We start from the raw sequence: 22,191 nt of genomic DNA on the forward strand, positions 1-22,191 counted from the left end.
CATCTAACTGTACGCTTGTAGGATGCATTATACTATGTGCATCGCTAGCATGAATAACCGCAGTTTGAGACAGAACTTTCTCAGAAGTTTGTCTCAGTGCTGCATCGCTGTTTGTTTGAGTGTTTGCCGTGTGATCGTCAGTGCTGTGTGTGTGTGTCACCGGAGCATTTTGCGCAGCTGGCTTGGTTGCAGTGGAAAATGCACCGATTTTATGTGTGGAACACGCGGGAACATTTTGCGCAGCTGGCGTCGGTGTAGTGGAAAATGTGCCGGTGTTTTGTGTATTACACGCAGGAGCATTTGGCGCAGCTGGCTTCGTTGCAGTGGCAAATGTGCTGGTGTAGTGCGGTGTGTATCAGTGTGTGGTGTGCTGAACTACAGTGCTTACACTTGTGTTGCGACGAGCAATCACGCGTCTGGTGATTGTCGTGCAAGGAATTTAGGCAGAGCTTGAGTGTATTTGCGTTCTGATATCGTTCAGCCGAATTCATGAGCATGAATTGCGGGCATTTCGCTACAGAGTGTTGCGAATAGCATATAGGGCATGTGCGTGTGTGTGCGTAAGTCGTAGCCGGAGAATTAGCTTCGCGTAAAGGTTTAGCTTTTTATGCTGGTAGGACATTTGGTTTTCGCTAGGTGTTGCCACAGTATTGTTTACACGAGTGTAACCACAAGCTAACCCGGGAAGCGCGATGGTGGGATGTTTTGTCCCTGCAAAAGAAATTATGCTTGCGCTTTCATTTCGCGGCAGACGCATTTTGTTTGATTTTAACACGGCTTCTATGCGTATCAAACGGTCATCGTAATCATCGCGTATAACGGCATTATGCGCAATTTCGTCGTGTGTGACTGCTGCGTCTTCTAATTTGCATTGCACAGTTTCCAACTCGATGGAAAGCTGTTCGATTTTTGCAGAGAGAGTCGATCTGCATTGCATCCCGTTCTGGGTAAAAGTTTATGAGAAACTTTTCGTAATCCGGTAACATCGCTTGCAACGCTGTCCTTCTGGACGATAGGATGCGTTGTTGGGTTGCCATAGTTCGGTTTTTGGGATGACGCTAAATTTCGCGAACACAGTGAGCTCGGTCGACGGTGTTGCGACTAAAGCAAAGTTACACGCACAATAATCACAAATATCGCGAGAATCCGTAAAATTATTTCAACCAGAATCCGTCGTTATCCTGGTCACGGCACCAATGTTCATTCTTACGATTTCGGATTGTGTTTTCTTTCGTGTTTCGGTGTAACTTTTCTAGCGTTTTATAATTACCGGGTGTTGTTCCTTGTATTGCACAATTAGAAGAGAGAGTTTATTTCAAGCTATTCACTTATACTTATAAACTAATCGATCGTGCCCGAACGCTCCGAACTCAACGAATGGTCTTCGTGTTTCGTTAAACACGAATCAACTGGCAGGGCTTCCGTGCCTAAGCCTGAACAGCGAGTATGGGCTTCGAGCGACGAAATCCGTTCGCCGCGGTTGTCAGAAGGCGCTCACTTGGCGCTCAGTTTTAAAATAACGTACCATTGAGAGACCGTAAGAAGCGCGTGAAAAAATGAGTTCTACCTGCCGGGGTCGAACGTTCCCGTTTGTATGGGGAGAAATCCGCGAGGTTTTGCGCTGCGGATTTGGAACGAATGTTGTTTTCGATGTAACGTATTGCTTTAAATTTTGGTTTAAATGATTGAAGTGAATTGAACTTAGAGGTATGTAACATTTTGAAAATGTTTTGTGATCTATTTCCAATAAAAAAAGCTTTCATCAGTTTTCAAAATTATGTACATTATACAAAAACACAAAATATATCTGATATAAGTATATATACAAATATCTATAATAGTATTGTTATATACATTTATTATAGATATAAAGAAAATGGTATTTACCCATATTTCCGGTGTTCAATCTTAACAATCCCAATAAGTTAAGGATCGTATGGGATGCCTCAGCGAAGTTTAAAGATGTTTCTGTGGACTCGGTGCTTTTAACTGGACCTGACCTTCTATCCCCATTGCCTAACATTTTATTTAGGTTTCGAGAATATAAAATTGCCGTAGCTGCAGATATAAGCGAAATGTACCATCAAGTCTGCATAAATAGTACAGATCAGCAAAGCCAACTATTTCTATGGCACTGGAGTCCAGATGAAGAATCTCAAAAGTTCATTATGCGACGGATGACATTTGGTCATGGACTAGGAGAACCTAGTTGTGCGCAGTATATGAAAAATACGAACGCAGAAAGATTCAGTGATCAATTCCCACTCGCGGTAAAATGCATCAAAGAAAAACATTACTTAGACGATTTCTTGACTAGTGTGGAAACGGATAGTGAAGCTGTACAACTCACTACACTAGTAGAATATATCCATATGAAGGGTTGATTTCCACTTCACAACTGGATGTCAAATTCTAAGGAGGTTTTAGACATCGTAGAAAGCAGCACCTGTGAAAGTAAAGATCTCAGCCTAGAAACCACTGCAGCGTCACATAAAATCTTAGGAATGTGGTGGAGTCCCTCTACAGACACTTTCCAATTCAAGGTTCCCGAAGCATTTAAAGCCTTTCTAAAAGAAAAAATAGTACCAACCAAAAGGCAGATACTTAGTGTTATGATGTCACTGTACAATCTACTCGGACTAATTGCTGGTTATTTGTTTTACCTTAAAGTAATTTTGCAAGAAATTTGGCGAGCAAAAGTAGAATGGGACGAGACGATATTAACGATCTATATTAAAGGTAAAAGCCCTTCAACTACACATATTTGTAGATGCTGGTCATGATGGCTACACCGCAGTAGCATACTTCCGATACGAGTAAGACGAAGTAATCGAAGTATCTCTAGTAGGGGCAAAGACTAGAGAGACGCCCTTAGAATACGTATTATTCCTTAGAAGCCGTATTATTCCATCGCGTATTATAGCCGTATTATTCCGACCCGTATTATTCCATCGCGTTCTAAATACGGGTTACTTTTGGATTCTTCTTTGCTAATATTGCAGTTCCATCACCAGACTTTTGAAATGTTCGATACTCTTCTAAGGGCGTAAGGAACCAATGATGGGGAATCTACCAAGTACTCGTCTGTCCCCGTTTGCGAGACCGTTTACATACACTGGGGTAGACTATTTTGGTCCTTTCAACGTCACCAACGGTAGAAAGACGGAAAAACGATGGGGAGTTTTATTTACCTGTCTTACGATACGTGCGGTTCACATCGAGGTAGCACATTCCTTATCTATGAGCTCGTGCATATGAGCCTTTCAAAACTTTATTACCCGTCGCGGCATTCCCAATGTAATTCTCTCGGATAAAGGTACTAACTTTGTAGGAGCGGAACGAAAATTGCTCTACAAAAGATTAATCAGGATGAGCTTATAGACGTGATAAACATATTAACTGGTCTTTTAATCCTCCAGGTACGCCACACTTCGGAGGAGCCTGAGAGTGGCTAATTTAGTCCGTAAAGAAAACGCTTTACGAAATTCGTTTTCCTCGAAATCCCCACCGATAAAATCTTTCGCAACTGGTTGATGGAAGTCGAGAACGTAATCGATTCCCGTCCTTTTACAGAGGTACCGATTGATAGGGAGGAGGATGCGCCTATTACTCCTAACCATTTTTCAATAGGCAGTTCAGCGGGCGTTAAGCCCTGCACTGCATTTAATGATGCAGCAATCGCGCTTAAAAACACGTGGGAAACGCGGGTGTCACAATAATACGCGGATATGTTTTGGCACAAATGGATCAAATCATACCTGCCGACGTTAACAAAGCGCAGTAAATGGTTAACAAGAAGCAATCCTTTAAAGGTACACGATTTAGTGCTAGTTATTGATGAAAATTGACCACGGGGCAGTTGGCCAAACGAACAAATAGTTTTTGAAAATGTTTTGAGAATCTATTTTCAATAAAAAAAGTTTTCATCAGTTTTCAAAATTAAATACATTAAACAAAAACACAAAATATATCTGAATATAATTATATATACAAATATCTATAATAATATTGTTGTTACATTGTTATTATGTATATATATACTTACTTACTTATCCGGCACTACAACCGCTTTGCGGTCTTGGCCTGCCTCAGGAGTGTCCGAAACCGCTCACGGTCTCGCGCCTTCGTCTGCCAGTCCGTTATCCCGGCCTTAATGGCGGACGCTTCCACGCCATCTTGCCACCTCAATTTGGGCCTACCACGCCTCCTCTGTCCTTGTGAACGGCCTAAAAAGACTTTACGGGCTGGGTCGTCCGTTTCCATGCGTATAACATGGCCAGCCCACCGGAGCCTGGCGAGCTTTATACGCTGTACGACAGTGAGGTCGCCGCACATCTCGTATAGCTCGTCATTATAGCGGCTCCTCCATTGTCCTTCCACACATACGGGGCCAAGTATCCTTCTGAGCATCTTCCTCTCGAACGCGGCTAAGAGGGTTTCGTCAGATTTGGACAGTGTCCATGTCTCAGAGGCGTATGTGAGTACTGGTACTATATAGGTACTATGTAGTCCCAGCTTCGTCCGTCGCGACAGGTTCTTTGAGGTGAACTGATTTTTCAGGCTGTAGAATGACCGGTTGGCAGCCAGCATCCTTGCGCGCAACTCAGCTTCCATGCTGTTGTCGTTGCTGACCTTTGATCCAAGATAGGTGAATTGTGGGACGACTTCAAAAGTGCGTTCACCTATCTGCACGTCACGCCTACGTAGATTCTGATTATTTGTTGGTGGGCCCGCTGATGTTGCCACCATCAGTTTGGTCTTTGCCTCGTTTATCTGCAATCCGAGGCTCTCTGCCGCCTGCTCGATCCCTTGGTAGGCTTCTGCTAAATAGGAGAGCCGCAGACCAATGATGTCTATATCATCAGCGTATGCCAGGATCTGGGTTGACTTATAGAAGATGGTTCCCGTAGTCTCCACCCTCGAGTCACGGATGGCTCTCTCTAGCGCCAGGTTGAATAAGAGACAAGCAAGCCCGTCCCCCTGGCGCAGACCTTTGGTGGTAGCAAAAGGTCCTGAGAGTTTTCCATCCACCCTCACCTGGCATGTGACGTTGGTCATAGTCATTCTAACTAGCCTTATCAGTTTGGCCGGGATTCCAAAAGAGCTCATAGCGTCATACAGTTTTACCCTGGCTATGCTATCATATGCGGCTTTGAAGTCAATGAAGAGATGGTATGTGTCGTGTCTGTATTCAGCCATCTTCTCCAAGATCTGCCGCATGGTGAAGATCTGATCAGTGGTTGATTTTCCGTTTCGGAATCCTCTTTGATAGTTTCCGACTATCTCTTCGACGTGCGGGACAAGGCGATCCTGAAGGATCAGGGAGAATATTTTATAGGCGGTATTCAACACCGTAATACCCCTGTAGTTGTTGCAGTCCAACCTATCTCCCTTCTTGTATATGGGGTAGATGATGCCGAGATTCCAATCACAATCCAATTCATCAATTCGCTATCCCACACCTCAGTAACGATTTGATGAATCTCGTTTTCTAGTCGTGCACCTCCATTCTTGACCAGTTCAGCTGCAATTCCGTCGGTTCCGGGTGCCTTGTTATTTTTCAGCCGACGGATAGCCTTTCGTGTTTCTTCTATGCTAGGTGGCAGTAGCATGTCACCATCTGCTAGTGGCGCTTCTAGCTGTTCGCTAAACTGGTCATTGAGTAGTTCATCAAAGTACTGAGCCCACCGCGAGAGGACCTCTGGCTGGTTACTGACCAGATCTCCATCCTTGTTGCGACAACAGGTTACCTTAGGTACAACGTTGTTTCGGTGACCTGCTATCGCTTGGTAAAACTTTCGTGTCGGTCCGTACGCCTCTCTGGTTTGCTCGAGTTCCCGCATGTTTTGCTCTTGCAAAGCATGCTTCTTGGAGCGGTGAACTCGTTTCTCTTCGCGTCTGAGCCGTGAATATTCCTCTGCGCATGCCCGCGTTCTATGCCGTTGCTGCATTGCTCGGTATGCAGTATTCTTACGTTCGGTCACTTGTCTGCATTCATCGTCGAACCAGCCAGATTTGGTGTTGCCACGACGTGGTGGGAGTATATTTCTTGCACAGTTTATTATTTTTGTTTTTAGAGCGTTCCACCTCTCGCTCGTAGTTTCATATCTGTTTTCTGGTAGTAGAGACTCGTCTAAAGCGGCTTTGAATTCCTGTTGGACAGTAATGTCCCTTAGAGAGTCCGTGTTGAGCCAAAACAGCCTTGACAGCCAGACAACAGCCACGACACGAATCAAAAGAGACGAAGGCAGTAGCGACAAAATAAGCGAAGGAGAGAGACACGGATTTTTTTTAATCGCACGACCAGTACAGGCGGTCCCCGAGATACACGGTTAATGGGGACCGAAAACGGCTGCAAAATACCGCGTATCTCGAATTTCCGCGTAAGTCGCATCTCGTGATTTCCCGCCAAAATATCACTAATTTGTGTGCAATTTTGCAAGTAGGGGGTTGTTTGAATCACCAAATTAATTATTTGATATGTTTCTTTTGAATTGAACAGTTTTAAACGATTTGAAATGGTATTTCACATTCGATTAATACGGAAATTATTTGGTATTTCACAATGGATGTGTCTAAACAGTACAATTTGCTCAAAGAACTGTCAAATTTGGAAAACCGCGTATCTCCGAATCCGCGTATAAGAGGTACCGTGTATCTCGGGGACCGCCTGTACCCTTTAATTAAATAAAGAAAAAACTAAGCCGGATTAAGGCAAATAAAGCGAGATCAACGCAGTTTTCCTGTTCATTTAATTTTGAGTACTTCCATTAAAGAAGCCGAGTCGAAGCATTTTAAGCCGTTTTCTTTGCATATTTAAGTCAATTAAGTCGCTTTTTCCACACACACCAAACACACAATTACAAGAATGCAAAACGCCAGCAGAAGCAATGTTTGGAAGAAGATTAAGAACAAGTTTCGAACTGTTGCGCCCACGAGCAAAATCCCAGTACAGATCATTCGATACAGAGCTAAGAGCATTTGCAATTAACGATCCAGTGTATGTAAAGGTGTACAAGCGGAATTCGTGGAGTTGGACTCCAGCAGTAATTATCAAACGATGCGGAAACGTTATGTATTTAGTCAAAACCAATGCGCAATAAAGAGTATTAAGAAGCAATGCAAATCAGATGCGTAAAAGGGTCATAGCTGGTGCTCGTCAAGCAGTAGGCTCGTTGGCGAGTCGCATGCCATTAAACGTCCTGTTAGATACTTGGGGTCTATCCACATCATCGCCTGTACCATCATCATCTTCGTCACCTAAATCATCGTCTTCGTCACCTAAGTCATCTTCTTTGTCACCTAAGTCATCGTCTTCGTCATCTACATTCTCGCCTGCTTCTTGGCTGTCGACACAGTCATCATCATCAACATCATCATCGATGCCGGAACAGACAGTAAAGATTCTTCATCAGCACCAGGACAACTTCATCCCTCCAGAGCAGAGTACAGCAGAACAGATACCGCCACCTCGCCGCTCCTCTAGGCCTAGAAGAGTTCCGTGAAGGTTTGACTCGTATCACCTATCCTAAAGGGGGAGATGTCGCGGGCGCTAGCAGCACCGCACGACATTGGTACTCTGGGGGACAACTGTCAGACGTTTCGGTGTCAGCGATCGGGAGTCTGCAATCGTGCGCGAAAGCCGATCGTGCCTTCTTCGGGGTTCAGCAGCGAGGGAACATAGACGTGCCGCGGACAATGTTTTAGCGTGTTAGATTTAAGCAGTTTTTGTAATATATGTTTGTAAAAGTTCAAACGTTGTGTCCGGAGTTTTCAATCGGCCTCGGTCCTATATCACCCCAACCCGGACGTAACAGAAAGAAAAATGTCCATCGATCACGAAAATGCCGCAAGTTGGTGAGTTGTGCGTAACGAAGCTTTCGACACCCCGGTACCAAAATCCATGCGATTTTTCTCTAACGGATTGATTAAATGGCGCCCGTTTAGATGATCCGATAGAAGCACTTTTCAGGCTAAACGGATTGAGCGAGATACACCGTCGCGGCGACACGATACATGTTGCATACATACTACATTTCAAGAGCTTTTTTCGGATAGCAATGAGTTCAAATACACTTACGAATCCGTTGTTCATTTTTTCAGCCTTCCGCCGCCAGCTGATTGGGTGTTGTTGGGATGGATTTTCGTTAACCGCCTTTGACACGGTTCTGAAACTATATTTCAAATATTTTATGACATACACGATCACATTTCAATTTACTTTTTCACTTACTTTTCTCGTCCCTTCACTAATCTGAATATTTACGCTTCCTTATTAATCTTCGTTACTCTTGCGGATTTGTATCTGCTCCGTACTCCTCGCTGGTTGGATTGCTTCTCCCGACGGTCTACTCTGTCATTCAATGCACTTCTCTTGGCGTTCACCCGGTGAGACTTTCGTCTCAGGGGTGCTCAATCGCCAAGGGTGTCGAACGGTTTCGTCGCAACGGTTTGTGGTGTATGCGTTGATTCATATATGTGCATTGCGGTTGTGTATTGTTATTGGTGGGTGTTAGCATTTATTAATTTGTGTGTGACCTTGAGACGATGCGGGAGAAGCTGGTTTGGGATTTAAAGTGTTAATGTTATCGGTATATTGATGGTTTATTTTATTTCGTGCCGCTGCTGATGAGACCATTCGATGCCCGTGCTAATCGAGGGTGAAGAAGCCTATTTAAAATAAGCGTAGGAGAACGTCTAACACTAATCTAATATTTTTTAATTTGAACATGTTTGATGCTTCAACGACCTTCTGAGCATCATGTAGCAATGTATAGTGGCATTATCTTTTTTTTATGTGCCGAAATCTGTCTAAAGTTTTCGGGTCTCGACACACACACGCACACACACAGCGCGGAGAAAGTAACCGTCTACTCTACCATGCCGCGATCCCCCTCCACGCCCGGCGCTTTGAATGGGGATGCACTACAAGATAGCTGAACCAGCCTCCGATTAGGTAGTCGTACTCGCTCGTGCGGTAGGGGGAGGGGCGGTCTGGTGGGAGAGTGCGTGCTTCCGTTCGCGCTTACGTGGGTGTGTGCTTGCGTGCGCGCTTTCGTACGTGCATTGATACAACCATTGGATTGTCACCACCATCTTTGCGATCGGTTCTGCTGTTGGGGGTGTTAAAAAGGCACACGATCGAAGCAAACGTGCATGTGATATGTAGCACATTTCTTTCCAATTCAGCTAGCAGATGCAAGTGGAATCAAAACTTGAATTGAGCTCATAGAAAAGAGAGTTCTGGATTTGTTCATTACGGTGAGCGTATGGTGCTGCACCTGTCCGTCCAGAATCTGGCGGCTTGTTGGCTTGGAGTCGGTATCGTGACGCCGTGCGACCGGCAGTGCCTTGGAATGGGTTCGGATCGGTAAAACACATTTGGCGAAAGTGCTGCACACACACGCACACTTACACACTTGCGCAGGCAAAAGCTTAGGGTAACAAAGTTATGCTTAATGCTTAACACGTTCAGTTCGATGGCAGGCCCCAGGGACTGCCAGTGAACTTTCCAGTATGCCGGTTTTACAATCAGCTTGCGTTCTAGATGCCGGCAGAACGGAATGTTGATGAAAATTAGCGCCGGGCTGAACGTGTTAATGCCAATTAAGGTTCTGCGCGTTGCACAGCAAAGCCTCCAACGTAAACTAGCGATTCCGTAGTCATTTTACATTACATGCAGCGTTTGAACTCATTGCGCTTTTTTGGTTTGATTTGAGAAAATTCAAATGCATTGCCGCAATGTTTGTTAACGGCATTTTTAGGCGCCAAAGCAACTCATAAGCATTGTCCACACGCGAGAAAGAGATAGCGCTATGGAGGGAAAAAGCACGGACGACGGCTGACAGCGATTGGCCGTCCAACGCACCAACACAACTAAACCTTCGACAGCGCGCTCAGGCGAGGGGTATGAGGCGGAGCCAGGGACGGGTAGCTCGACGAGCTGCTTGACACATTTGCCGTACCCTACCAGCCAAAATCCCACGGAAAAGACGACGCGTCCCAACAACTGTCTATTATCTGACACATATCTTGTTATTAGACAAACTGTCCCAATAACTGCCTAATAAAAGTCTAACAAAAATTATTAGGCAATACGTCTAAATAATGTCCGAAACCGTCTAATACATACAAAGACGCAAACAATCAAAACCAAAAATCTCGGCTATTTTCAATTCGCTAGATTTGCCGCGTCTCTTTACTGTAGCGGTTTTGGATTAAAGTTTGTAGAAATAAACGTTCTTTGCAAATGGATAATTTACAGCGTGTGGACAACATCAAGTATTCCGAACAAATTAGAAAGACTGGAATGCTCTATAAGCAAAGGGATAAATTGAGGCTAATTGAGAAAGACGCAGCAGATCATGGATCAACATCAGGTAAACCAGCTAGAGGTTTTTCTGTAAGGTTGTTGTACAAAATTCATTAAATCATAATTGTTTCTAGTTGATGGCGCTGGATATTCGAATATATCTCATGCGGATTGCAGCATAGCTGATCAGAGTGATAATATTGTATCCGATGAATCGACTGTATCCATCGAAGATTTTTTGGAAGATGAATCGGAAGAAGAGGTACGTATATGGTTGAATATCGATTTCATTACTTTCAATATTAAAATGAATTTAAAAAAACTTTGCATAACCTTATAGGTTAGTGGAGACAGTGATGCTGAAGAAGGAGATACCGAACGCTGTTCATCAAGTTTGCCGTTTGCTGATCGTATAAGAGGATGAGCATTGAAAGCAAATCTTTCACACTACAGCCTCAATCAGCTTCTGCAAATTATTAATACGTCAAAGATCGATAAACTACCCAAGGATGCCAGAACGCTGCTTAAAACTAATAGGGAGCGTGCAAGAGTAGATAATATAGCAAGAGGAAAATATTGGTATAATGGAATACAACAGTGTTTTTCCAACAGTTTTAAGTAAGTTAAAAGATAATATCTCCATATAACTATTATTAAAAATATTTTTATTCTTCATATTTTCCTTTAGAAATCAAAGCATTCATTTGGACTCGATATTGATAAACATATCAATCGATGGGCTCCCTCTGTATAAGAGTAGCCCTACTCAATTTTGGCCTATATTGATGAATATACATGAATTGCCAGACATCCCAGTGATGATCGTGGATATCTTTTGTGGTTCTTCAAAGCCTGGCAGTATAGAAGAATTTTTAAATCCTTTTGTTGAAGACATCAACAAAGTCCAAGAAGATGGAATAATGATAAATGGAAAAAAAATAAAAGTAAAACTACGAGCAATTATCGCTGATTCTCCGGCTCGTGCGTTTATTAAAGGTAAGTTACAACATCCTTTCCATGATAAATGCTAACTAACTTTTTGTTTTATTGCAGGAGTAGCTTATTTCAATGCCAAGCATGGTTGTTTAAAATGTACATGCCATGGAGAATTTAGTGAGCTATCGAAAACAGTGGTGTTTAATGATTTACATGCACCAAAAAGAATTGATAGGCTGTTTCGCAGAAGGAAGTACGGAAAACATCATAAATATGATTCGCCTCTATTACGCATAAAGAATTTAAACATCATAGACGCTATAATAATAGCAGATACTCTACACCTCATTGAATTCGGCGTTTTGAGGAAACTTTTAAATGGTTGGAAAGATCAAACCCTAGGACTAAAAACAAATTGGCCAAATGTAGGTCATGTAATATCAGACATGCTTAGGAAAATGAAACTTCCTTCAGAAATTCGAAGGAAAATGAGAGGTATAGATTGTCTAGCACATTGGAAAGCCTCAGAATTTTACACGTTCCTTCGGTACACAAGCATTCCAATATTGAGGAAATTTCTTCCATCTCATGCTTTCAAACACTTCTTGTTATTGTTTTCCGCAATTACCATATTGAGCAGCAAATATCACTATTCGAAATGGAAATCAGCTAAAACAATGGTTTCCATAACGTTTGTTTTAGATTTTCAAACAATTTATGGAAAACAATTTGTAACGAGCAATATACATAATTTAATTCATGTTTATGACGATGTACATAATTTTGGCCCTTTAAACACTATATCGACCTATCTTTTCGAAAATTCACTCCAACTTTTAAAGAAAATGCTTAGAGGCCGTAGCAACGATTTAGAACAAGTTATCAATCGAATATCAGAATTGATACAATTTGAGTCATTAGATAAACACGAGAAAACGAATTATCCAAGGCTAGGAAAAAAGAAAAATCAAACTATGTTGCATTTGCGAAAAGACTTCTCAAATTCCTATGCAAGGAATTCAAAGACCAGTGGTTTTTAAGTAAGGACCATAGTGTTTATAAATTTTTGGGCGCCATTGAACAGAATTCCGAAATAACCGTTTTTGCACAAAACATGGCTGTTGTAGAAGAAGCATTTGATTCTCCATGCTCCTCCTTAGATTTACTTATATATGAAGGGAGCATAAAAGATTTAGCAATAGGAACAGTTACGCTTAAAGCAAGTGATGTTATGTGCAAATTAGTAGCAGCAGGAACAGATAATCCAAACACTTTTATCTTCAGCCCACTTCTCCATACTCTTATCGGATAATAGATCCTATTTTGAATTAATTTAAACTTACTACTTGTTTAATAAGATGTCGCTCTTTACGGATAATAAAAAAAAAACATTTTCGTAACAATCTATGTGTTTGAAATTCATCTTATTTATTTAAGTTCAAGTAAATTGGAAGATCAAAATTAACGTTGAAAATAAATTCATATTTCATAATTAATAAACATTAGGTTTAAATTCTATGAGACGTACGTTGTACATCCTGTGCTTTTAGCATACTCTATTTCTTCATTATTCTTCCTATCTAATTCACGCATTACGTAGTTTTACAAACGCTTTTGTACTGTATGGCAGCTCGATTTGCGGATTCCTTTTGCTGCCATCCGTTCTTTAGCATGCCTTAGCTTATTTTTAAAAAAATCAGCTACCATCGCATCATCGGCTTCTACTGTTCTAGTACAAGCAATGTGCTTGAATAGGTTAATAACATTTCTATAGGTTCGCATGGCTACTTTTGAAATGTTTACTGTGGAAAGCCCTGTCCAACTGCAACTACACAAAAAACTTTTCTCGAAAATAAAGTCCAAAGCTTGCAACATTCTATTCAGTGGCGCGTTAAGCGGTGGGCTGACTGAGCGGCCGCCAGGGACCCCGGCGATCTACGGGGCCCCGTCATTGTGGATGTTCGACTTCGTATCGAATCTACCCCCCCCCCCCCCTCCTGGATGGGACTTTTATCATCTACTTCAAAAAGACTTATTTTTAATTAATTCATTAATTAAAGTGCTTCACTCACTACATTTTGTCGAGGGCCCCGAACTGCAGAAAACCGGGGCCCCATAGTAGTCAAAGCAGCACATTAAATGTTCTAAGAACTCTGCCGATACTTGCACCAAAGTCGCAAGCAAAGAACGCTGCGACACGCGGGCACAGCTCAAATCAATACCTCATCATCGTTGGCGCAAAGTATTGGGCTGAGCGAGAAACCTTCAATTTTAGCTGGTGTGGGTGGCCTGTGCACGAGACTCCCAAACCCAAAACCACGCTGAGCAACTTGCTGCTAAAATGGAATGCACAGGACGCTGCGCTTAACTACCACCGAAAACGCGTTACACAACACAAGCATACAACACACCCAAACAAAAATTTTAAGGCCCCGAAACATAATATCAATACACCGACTCGTAGCCGGTAAAATTAGCAGGAAAAATTGACTAACATCAAGCAAGCAACGGAGCTCCAGTGGGTAGAGGTTTCATTCGAGAAACGATTCCATCGATATCGATGTGTGCGCTTTTCAATTTGGCTTGGATGAAACGTGCCTGTGCTTGTCTGGGGGCCCCTTCGCCCCTTTGCAGATGTGTGCCGAAAACAGACAGCTGTTTTCACGCGAAAAATGGTATTCACATCTCAAGCCTGAGATCGTGGAGCGTGCCTGCTTTTAACCCAAAACCTTAAATTTTCACGCGGGGCCCTACTCAACTTTTGTGGTCAACTGACAAATAGGGGAAATCGGGAAGGGGTGGTATTCATATGTCCAAAAAGGATCTGGGCCATGTTAATGTTAAAATGATGTTTTATCACTATTTAGATACAACTTTTTACGTGAAGACAAGATAAAAAACCGTTACAGCTATATTGAAGCCAAAACTCAAAGGTGGTTTACGGGGCCCCAACGATTATGTGGACTCTTCGATGAAGGAGCCCCGTCGGTAAGGGCCCCCGTCGGTAAGGGCCCCCGTCAATAAGGGGCCCCGTGCATATGGTGTCTTGGTGTGGATGGTCGGTGCACGAGCTCACCAAAAAAAAAACGCGGAGACACTTCCTGCTAAAATCCAATGCACGGAACACAGAACAGAACGCTGCGTTTAACCACAAAGAAAACCTGTTTCAACAGCCACAAGCACACATCATACACAGACAAAAATTTAAAGGCCTCTAAACAAAATTTCAATACACCGGCTCGTAGCCGGAGAAATTAGCAGGAAAAATGACACCAAGCTCGCGTCGCTTTAAAAAGCCTAAGAAGGTCGTTTGGTCAACGGTGCTTCAGTGGGTTGAGGTTTCATTCGAGAAATGGTTAAATCGATGTCATTGTGTGCGCTCTTGACTGGGATGAACCGTCTTGTTCTTGTATACGGGGCCCCTGCTACCGCTTTGCGATTGTGTGCCGAAAGCAGACAGCTGTTTCACACGAAAAATGGTATTCACATTCCTGGCCTGGGATAGTGGATTGTGTGTGTCTTTTAATGCAAAAACTAAAATTTTCATTCTTGATCCTAATCGAACACATCAAATTTGTGGACCGAAGGGAAAGGGAAATGGGAAAGGTTTCAGTTAGAAGGAAGCGGGGGTATAAAAATACTCAAGGAACCTATGGACCATGTTCATTTATATATGGTTTTTATCGACTATTTCAATTTTTGTGAATACAACAAGACCAAAAACCGTTACAGCTGCATCTACATACAGCCATATACAGCCATAATACGAAGAACAATCTCCATTGCCTTGGCCATTTGGGGGCCCCGTTGATGATCCCGTCGATTGAGGGGCCCCTTCCATTTGGTGTTGTCAACCCAATATACCCCCATTTTCCCTCCGGGGGTTATGTTTACAATCAGATTTACTATTACTACCAGACCTATCAGAAGCATATTTATTTTATTTATCAGAAGCATTTTACTATCAGAAGCAGAAAACATTTGTCTTTTTAACATGTGCAATATTTTTACCTTAGTTGGATGCGCAGAACGCTGCGATACATGCCCACAGCTCAAAACAATATCATTTCATCATCGTTGGCCCGTTGGATCAAGCGTTAGATCAAATGCATTGAACGCTACGCACGATTTGGGTAAAGCGAAAATCCGTTACAAGAGATACCTCACGCAAACTACAAGGACATACAACATTAAAAGGATCCGAAACCGATCTCAACACAACGGTTCATAGCCGTAGAAATTAGCAACAAAAATTGGCTGACACCAAGCACGCTCTTTTTATCTGTTGAGGTTTCATTCAAGAAACGATACCGATGTCGATGTGTGCGCTCTTTAATTTGGCCTGTGTCTATGTTATCACGCAAAAACTAAGAACTCGTGCCCCGGCTATCTTTTGGGGACTGGACGAAGTGATGGTGAAAAAGCAAGCTGTTGAAGGGTTTGGGTCAAATTTGGAAGGGTCGACGGAAAGGAAATATCGATATGAATGATCGCGTAAAATTTGAACTAATTAAGCTGTCGACAACGGTCGGCAAAGTCCGGCCCGCCACAATATGCAGTCAGGCCCGAGAAAATATTTGCCCGATTTTGAAAGATAGGAAGATCCTATTCATTAAAAAGTAACTGAACATATTTTAATATGACAATTCATATAGTTAAACTCTTCCAAATTTGATCACCATAACATGGATTGTCGGACCAATCAATATGGTCAAATTTGAGGAGAAATTAGAAAATAGAAACGAATAATTCCATAAAAACCTGACTGTTGATTTTACGAGAACAATGGTTACACACTATTGATTTTTAAGGATGCAACGATTTTCTAGGAGTATTTTTTAAAGAAATGCGCTATCAATTTGTCTGACCTGGCCTTACTTGTCCGTGGCCTCATAATAGCACTGAACGATTGTACGTTTGTCTCGATAATTTTTCAGCTGTTCAGGTTTTTGTATCATCTTCAGATATATCCTGAAACAAATTTGCAACATGGAAGGAAGGGTACATTGAGAAGCGATATTGCGATTTTGCTTAATTTTTTGGAACTTTTTATGACTTTTGCACACTATGCTGCTGACTCTTAATTGAAGAATCTTTGCAATTAATTTTAGTAATTGTAAGTTAATAAAACGAATTTGAAACTTGCTTGGATGATATAATAATTTAAGAAAAACAACAATATAACCAATCGCATTGTTTAATATCATAAACCAGTTATTTTGTGAATTAACTGTAATAATATAATAATGTATATGTAGAAGAAAAAAATGCATTCTCCTGGCCCTCTACGATCGATCATTTAGAAAGCAACTGATCTAAAGCAGTGGTCTCCAATCTGTGGTCCGCGGATCACTTGAGACAAACATACTGCAATACAGGGTATTTCCAGTTACTTTCGAATGAAAATATTGTTTTTCCCACGTGCAAAAAGTTATCGCTGTGACCGATTGAAAATGAAGTGGCCGTAATTCGAAGCAAGACGGTACTTCAGTATTCATTGTAAAGGTAAACACCAACCTAAAAGCAAACTATTGTTTTCATGTTATGCTCACGATGACGATTTTAAATCAAATCGTCCGTACTATGAAACACGAGCTGGAAACTGTAAAGTAGGAAAGAAAATATCGTTTAGAACCATTGTTCTCGTCAATAAAAGACAAACGTAACTAGCTTAGCGAAAACGATAACTTTCCGACCTTTAACTTCTTTTGAGTATAAATAAAACCAACTCCGATCATGGCAGGTCAGATTTGTTCGGATTGTCAGGATAGGACTAAGCCCATCCATCATCTATCGAGTTCTCATATAAGGAGTTTACTTATGTCCTCCTACCCAAGGCAAGCCCTCTAAACTCCAACGTCCTAAAGGTTTTTATGATCGCCTAGACGATCAAGTGTCGAAAGTCCGCTTCGAAACAGTATCCACAGTACCCAAAATTTGAACATACCACAAAGCCTTTCTGATATTACTGATTGTTTAGTCATTGATAACGATTAAAAATTAGCGAAAAAAAGTATAGAAATTGGGTTTTTTATTGATGCGCAGGATGGCAGTCCATTCTGCTCATGTTCATTTCTATTTCATAAAGTTTTATACAGATGTGAACTGTATTTTGTCGAAACAAGTTTGTTGATTTGGTATGCACTCACGGTTACCACAAAATTTCTGCAAGAGCAGCAAAGTGGTGTAAAGATTTTTCTCAACCAAAACGTTAATTTAAAATCTCAATATGCACCTAAAATTTTATCGGGGTGTCTGTAACTGCAGCAAACTTAGAAAATTTGCAGTTCATGATTCGTACACCATTTCACAACCCCCCCCCCCCCCCCCCCCCCCCGTCGATGGATTTGGTAGAGGGGCCCGTCTACCATAACGCCTAGGGCCTCGGAGAGGCTTAACCCGCCACTGATTCTATTATTTGACTAGGTTTCTGTTACAGCATTGCCCAACCAATCCTGAATTTTTATGCGGTAAGATTCCTCGAGAAGATCCCTGTTGAAATTTACAAGCTGTTCTTCGGACGAAATTTTGACAAAATTTATCTGTAAAACTGTTCTACGGGTGGTTTCCGATGGCCGTATGTTATTGGTTAATAAGTTCACTTGAGTTGTTAAAAGCCTTACATCCTCTCTTAAACTGCTAATTTCACTTATCATTATGTTAAACATTTGTCGAATAGCTTCGATGTTTTTCGTGTTGTTCTAGATTGAATTCCATTTTGTCACGCTTTTACGCCTTTTCTGTGTCTGTGTTCTCTATTCGTTACAGGAAAGGCACCATCTGGCACAACACCGTACCACGATCAACACTCAGATCTGCACGGGAATTATAAAAAGTAAGTGTTGCGTTCTGGAACATGGTTTGTTGGTTCCTTTCCCCCTTGACGCCCCTACGCCCTACGTTGTGTTTTGTTGTGTCGTCTTCGATCGCCAAAGGAGACAAAGTAAAAGAACACGTCCGGCTCGTATCGAGTTTCATGCGATAGTGCCGCTTTATTCGCACACATACTTAATCACAAATTGTCGATCGGCAGTGCTGCCAGAACATACATTTGACTTTTAATTCCCAACTGACAAAACAACCGCAAACAATTCAAAATGACCGTTTCATAACCCTTACATTCCAACATAGCGGCCACCTAAATTTACCAAATTCACCTCTTTCCATTACTTCACAAAATGCCTTTATGATATCTAATTCACTCTCTCAAAAGGAAGAAGACTAATTCGATTCGCTGGCCTCTTATACAAGCCGTTCCTAGTTCTGATACTAACGACTCTCACTACGCCATCTGGGCCAGGAAATACCTCAGCAATCCGTCCCATTGGCCAATGGTGAGGAGTCTTCCCATCCTCTTTCAACAAGACCATTTGTCCTACCTTTAGCTCTACTACTGCCTTGCCGCGTTGATGTTCGTTATGTAGTTCGCTAAAATATTCCCTACGCCAACGCGCCCAATGATTCTGTACCACTCTACGCAATTCCTCATACCGCTTCAATCTATTGATTGGTACATCACCCACGTCAGGCTCCGGTAGAGCGTTCATCGGAGCCCCGATTAGAAAATGCCCCGGCGTCAACACATCAAGTTCTTCCGGATCCTCCGACAACGGTGTAAGCGGTCTGCTGTTGAGTTGAGCTTCCACTTGTGCCAGTACCGTCGACATCTCCCCAAACGCCAGTTGCCGATCACCAACAACCTTCAGTAGGACGCGTTTTGCCGCCTTTACCGCTACCTCCCAAAGGCCGCCAAAGTTCGGTGCATGGGGCGGGATGAAGTGCCACTTAACGCCAGCGCCAACAGCATACCTCGATATATCCTCCACCGCCGAATCGCTGTTCATCAACGTGTAGAAGTCATCGATCACCTTACTCGCTCCTTGGAAATTGAGACCGTTGTCGGAATAGACCTCGCTGGGCAAACCCCGTCTTGCCACAAACCGACGAAACGCCGCTAGAAATGCATGAGTTGATAGAGACTCCACAAGCTCGATGTGAACAGCCTTTACTGAAAAACACACAAAGATTGAAATATATGCTTTTTCAGCTGCTGCTCGGCGATGCACCGGCTTCAAGTAAATGGGTTCACAGAAATCAACCCCTACGATCGAAAATGGTCGGGCTGGCATAGCACGCGACACGGGTAGCTGTCCTGGTGGTTGTTGAACTAACGCGGGATTCATCCTGAAGCATACCAGACAGCCTCTGCAAACCCTATTGACCAAAGATCGTCCTTGAATTGGCCAAAATTCTCTCCTGAGTGCGCTCAATGTTGCAGTTGGCCCACCATGAAGTGCCAATCGATGATAATATTCTGCCATTAGCCTAGTAAATCGTGACTTCTTGGGTAAAGCCAACGGAAATCTGCTACAAACTTGCATGGCTTTAGCGCGATGCAAGCGGCCACCAACTCGGAGTAAACCATCACCGTCCAAAAAAGCTCCTAATGTCTTCAGTGATGATTTGGGACGTACCGTTTGTCCAGCAGACAACTCCTTGATCTCAGCCGCAAAGTAAATCCCTTATTCTCTTTTCACCAGTCGAATTTTCGCCTCTGCTAGCTCGCTCACCAACAAAACACCTTTGTGTTTAGGATCCAGCTTTCTTTGGCAACAACGAATAAATCTCATACAATACGCAGTGATCCACAGTAATTTGTCATAGTTGGAAAATCTATCACACCAATCATCGCTCTCGTTACTTACTGCGGCCACCATTGAGCTCTTCCTTCGTTCCAATAACTCCTCTTCGGGAATTGCCAACACACCGCTGGCATTCTTCTTCCATTCTTCCTCTGATAGTTGTAACCACCCGGGACCATGGAACCACAGCTTCGATGCTAACAGCTCGTTCGGCATAGCTCCACGCGATACAATATCGGCAGGATTGTCAACGCCCTTCACGTGCATCCATTTGTAGCCATGCGTCAATTCCTGAATCTCGGATACCCTATTCGCTACGTACGTAGCCCAAGAATGGGATGGTGCTCGAATCCAATGCAACACGATTGTCGCATCAGTCCACATAAAGGTTTCCACGCCTGGAATTCTCAACGCTTGGCGTACCACTTTCTGCAACCTTGCTGCCAGTAATGCTCCACAAAGTTCTAACTGGGCCAAACTAACTCTTTTCAGCGGCGCAGGACGAGACTTTGCAGCAAGCAACTCAACTACCACTTCCCCGCTGCTACCAATCGTTCTAACATACACGCATGCCCCATAAGCTGCTTCAGATGCATCCGAAAAGCAATGTAGTTGAACAGTAACAGGATTATGCACAACAGCATGGCGCGAAAACTTAACCTCCTTCAGCAACCCGAGTTGTGATTGAAAAACGTACCATCGTTCTTGCATGACAGCCGGTATTTCTTCATCCCAGTCATCAGTTGCCAACCACAACGATTGCATATTTATCTTGGCCCAAGATGTCACAGGAGCCACCAGCCCCAAAGGGTCGTATATACGTGCTACCAAAGAGTAAACCTTTCTACGGGACCAGCTCTCGTTGTTCATCTGAATGTTCGAGTCTATGTACAGTTGGTCCGATTCTGGTAGCCACGCAACACCTTGAGTTTTTATTGGCTCCTCTGGAACTTCAAACATTTTAACGTTGGTTGTTGCTCTGTCTTCCGCTGAAACGCTAGATAAAACATCTGGTTTGTTAGAATTCCATTTAGTTAGATGAAATCCGCCCTTTCTCAACAATAGCGTCAGCTCAGCTTGCAACCTAACTGCTTCTTCTTCGCTAGAGGCACCACCAATGTAGTCATCGACATAGAAGTCCTCTAACAACGCCTGTCTCGCCAAGGAAAAGTTTTCCCCTTCATCAATTGCCAATTGCTGCAGTACTCGAATGGCCAGAAAGGAAGACGGGACAAGTCCAAATGTGACACGCTGCAACTCGTAGACCTCGATGGACTCAACAGATGAGCCTCGCCATAATACACGTTGAAAACGAGTGTCGTCGGGATGCACCTTGACTTGCAGATACATCTGTTTTATGTCTGCCACTAATGCCACGCTCCTCATCCGAAATTTCAGCAACAACGCTAACAAGTTCTCCTGAATCACAGGACAGGGCAACATCCATCAAACACAGGTCGTACCTTTGTACTGGTACTGGACGCCTTGATTACCGGATGATGCGGTAAGAAATAATGACCATGAGCTTCCTCAGAATCAGGGTTCGCAGCCACCTTGACTAAAATCCCTTTGTCGATGTAGTCGTTGATAACCGCCGTATACTTTTGTTTCAACCATGGGTCCCGATTGAAACGTCGTTCTTACTGCAAGAACCGTTTTCTCGCTATCGCACCGGATGGTCCCAATTGGTTCTGTGAGTCACACTTAAATGGCAGCTTCACTATATATCTCCCTTCACTATCCCGCTGATTAGTTTGCACAAAATGTGCTTCGCAATCCCTTTCTTCCTGACTATGCTGAAGCGGCTCACGTATTTCTTCAATAATCCAAAAACGCTCAATTAAATCGTCCAACCTAGTACACGTGCCACAAGTAACATAATTGCTACCTTCAGAAGCCAGCGTAACTTTCCCAGTTGCAACCCATCCAAAAACAGTGCTAATAAATGTTGGGAGCGCTGGTAGCTCGAGCCTAATTTTACCATGGTTGTCCGGTTTCAAAAAAGTCGCGTAAAATTCGGAGCCCAACAATAAATCCACTTCAGCATCACTATCGAAATTAGGATCCGCGAGCACAAAATTCATCGGGAGATTCTGCCTGCTAATTTGATTTCCAGTTACCGGCCTGTAGCTAGAAATTCTCGGCAACACTAGAAACTGCATACGTTCTTGATAGTTACAACTTTTGGAACGTATGACAGTCGTTACCGACGTCGTTATGTCCACTTTCGAATGTCCAACTCCCGATAATGCCGTTACCAAAACCTGAAACTCCTCCAACGCTCGTTCAATAGATCGAAAC

Source organism: Anopheles merus, chromosome 2L (genome assembly GCF_017562075.2).
Source record: "Anopheles merus strain MAF chromosome 2L, AmerM5.1, whole genome shotgun sequence".
In the NCBI taxonomy this organism is placed as follows: Eukaryota; Metazoa; Arthropoda; class Insecta; order Diptera; family Culicidae; genus Anopheles; species Anopheles merus.